The sequence below is a fragment of the Arachis hypogaea genome, chromosome 1 (genome assembly GCF_003086295.3).
Source record: "Arachis hypogaea cultivar Tifrunner chromosome 1, arahy.Tifrunner.gnm2.J5K5, whole genome shotgun sequence".
Lineage (NCBI taxonomy): Eukaryota > Viridiplantae > Streptophyta > Magnoliopsida > Fabales > Fabaceae > Arachis > Arachis hypogaea.
In genome coordinates, this window is record NC_092036.1 from 48,420,783 (window position 1) to 48,423,723 (window position 2,941).

Genomic DNA, 2,941 nt, shown 5'->3' on the forward strand with positions numbered 1-2,941 from the left:
CGACCCAGTACACTTGCTGGTTAGTTGTGCGAAGTTGTGTTTATGCCATGGTATTGAACACCAAGTTTTTGGATTCATTACCGGGGATTATTTGATTTGTGAAAAGTATTGATCACAATTTCGCGCTACCAAGTTTTTGGTGCCGTTGCCGGGGATTGTTGAGTTTGGACAACTGACGGTTCATCTTGTTGCTTAGATTAGGTATTTTTTTTTTGAAATTCTTAAGAATGAATTCTAGAGTTTCATGATGATTTGTTGAAATCTGGCTGGCTGTGAAGCCATGTCTAATTCCATTGGACCAAGGTTTCAACTTATCATCACAAGAGCTTGTTGATTTCTATCAATCTTGCTTTTGGAGCAGTGATCTGCTAAGGCTTGGCTGGCCATTGGCCATGTCTAGTGTTTTGGACCGAAGCTTTCCTTGAAAGCTTGGCTGGCTGTGAAGCCATGTCTAATTCCTGGACCGGAGTCTTAGACTAGCATTGCACTGACTCCTGGAATTCTCATTAAGAACTTTGATATCTTTTTCCACTTAATTTTCAAAAAAGCACAAAAAAATTTTACAAAGTCATAAAATCCAAAAATATTTCTTGTTGAGACACTAGTCTCATGTTAAGTTTGGTGTCAATTGCATGCATTCATTCATGTGTCTTAAGGATCTTCAAATAATTCTTGATGATTTCTTGCTCTGATCTTTGAATTCTCTTGACTTGAGTGTTTTATGTGTCTCATATGCATTCTCATTTTGTTAGTGTCAGTAGTATACAAACTGTTAAGTTTGGTGTCTTGCATGCATTGTTATTTGATTTTAGTGCATTTTGATTATTCCGCACTATTAAAAATCCAAAAATATTTTTAATTTGTGTCTTGTCAAGTCAATAATACAGAGAATTGAAGATTCAGAACATACAGCAGAGGAATTGCACAGAAAAAGCTGGGCGTTCAAAACGCCCAGTGAAGAAGGACAGACTGGCGTTTAAACGCCAGCCAGGGCACCTGGTTGGGCGTTTAACGCCCAAAAGGGTATAGTTTTGGGCGTTAAACGCCAGAATGTGCACCATTCTGGGCGTTTAACGCCAGGATGGCACAAGAGGGAAGATTTTGTTTTCAATGCAATTTTTTTTCAAGTTTTCAAAGTTTTTCAAAATCAAATCTTTTTCAAATCATATCTTTTCAATCATATGTTTTCAAAATCAATTTCTTTCTATTTTTAAAAATACTTGCTATCAATTAATGATTTGATTTAACATTTCAAGTATGGTGCCTTTTCTGTTGAGAAAGGTTTAATGTTTGAATCATATCTTTTCTTGTTAGCCAAGTTTTTAATTTTCAAAATCAAATCTTTTAAAAATGTTTTTCAAATCATATCTTCTCAATCACATCTTTTTTTAAAACCAATCATATCTTCTTAACCACATCTTTTTCAAAATAGTTTTCAATCAAATCTTTTTGATTTCTAATTTCAAAATCTTTTTCAAAAATCACTTGATTTCTTCTCCACTTTCATTTTCGAAAATCAATTAGTGTTTTTCAAAAATGTTTTCAAACTCTTTTACTTAATTTTTGAAAATTACTTCCCTTCTTCTCACATCCTTCTATTTATGGGCTAACACTATTCCTTAATGCAAAATTCGAACTCCATCTCCTTTGATAAGTTCGAATTTTCTACTTCTGTCTTCTACTTTTCTTTTCCTCTGACACCTAAAGGAATCTCTATACTGTGATATAGAGGATTCCACATTTTCTTGTTCCCTTCTCTTTCTTATGAGCAAGAGCAAAGACAAAAGCATTCTTGTTGAGGTTGATCCTGAACCTGAAAGGACCTTGAAGCGAAAGCTAAGAGAAGCTAAGGCACAACTCTCTGTAGAGGACCTAACCGAATTCTTCAAAGAAGAAGAACTGATGGCAGCCGAAAACAACAACAATGCCAACAATGCAAGGAAGGTGCTGGGTGACTTTACTGCACCTACTCCCGACCTCTATGGGAGAAGCATCTCTATCCCTGCCATTGGAGCAAACAACTTTGAGCTTAAGCCTCAATTAGTTTCTCTAATGCTACAGAATTGCAAGTTCCATGGACTTCCATTGGAAGATCCTCATCAGTTTTTAGCTGAATTCTTGCAAATCTGTGACACAGTCAAGACTAATGGGGTTGACCCTGAGGTCTACAGACTTATGCTATTCCCTTTTGCTGTAAGAGATAGAGCTAGGATATGGTTGGACTCACAACCTAAAGAAAGCCTGAACTCTTGGGAAAAGCTAGTCAATGCCTTCCTGGCAAAGTTCTTTCCACCTCAAAAATTGAGTAAGCTTAGAGTGGAAGTCCAAACCTTCAGACAGAAGGAAGGAGAATCCCTCTATGAAGCTTGAGAAAGATACAAACAATTAATCAGAAAGTGTCCTTCTGATATGCTTTCTGAATGGAGCATCATAGGTATTTTCTATGATGGTCTCTCTGAACTATCCAAAATGTCTTTGGATAGCTCTGCTGGAGGATCTCTTCATTTGAAGAAGACGCCTACAGAAGCTCAAGAGCTGATTGAAATGGTTGCAAATAACCAATTCATGTACACTTCTGAAAGGAATCCTGTGAACAATGGGACCAATCAGAAGAAAGGAGTTCTTGAGATTGACACTCTGAATGCCATATTGGCTCAGAATAAAATATTGACTCAACAAGTCAATATGATTTCTCAAAGTCTGTCTGGAATGCAAAATGCACCAAGCAGTACTAAGGAGGCTTCCTCTGAGGAAGAAGCTTATGATCCTGAGAACCCTTCAATGGAAGAGGTGAATTACATGGGAGAACCCTATGGAAACACCTATAATCCTTCATGGAGAAATCATCCAAATCTCTCATGAAAGGATCAACAGAGACCTCAACAAGGTTTCAACAATAATAATGGTGGAAGAAACAGGTTTAGCAATAGCAAGCCTTTTC

At 36.9% G+C, this 2,941-nt stretch overlaps 1 non-coding gene across 1 annotated transcript; it reads right to left on the bottom strand.

Annotated features, from left to right (window-relative positions):
- Nucleotides 1-2,307: 2,307 nt before the first annotated feature.
- LOC112712235 (small nucleolar RNA R71) lies at nt 2,308-2,415 on the bottom strand. The gene has a single exon (XR_003157729.1). It is a non-coding gene; the product is annotated as a small nucleolar RNA R71 (small nucleolar RNA).
- Nucleotides 2,416-2,941: the final 526 nt, after the last annotated feature.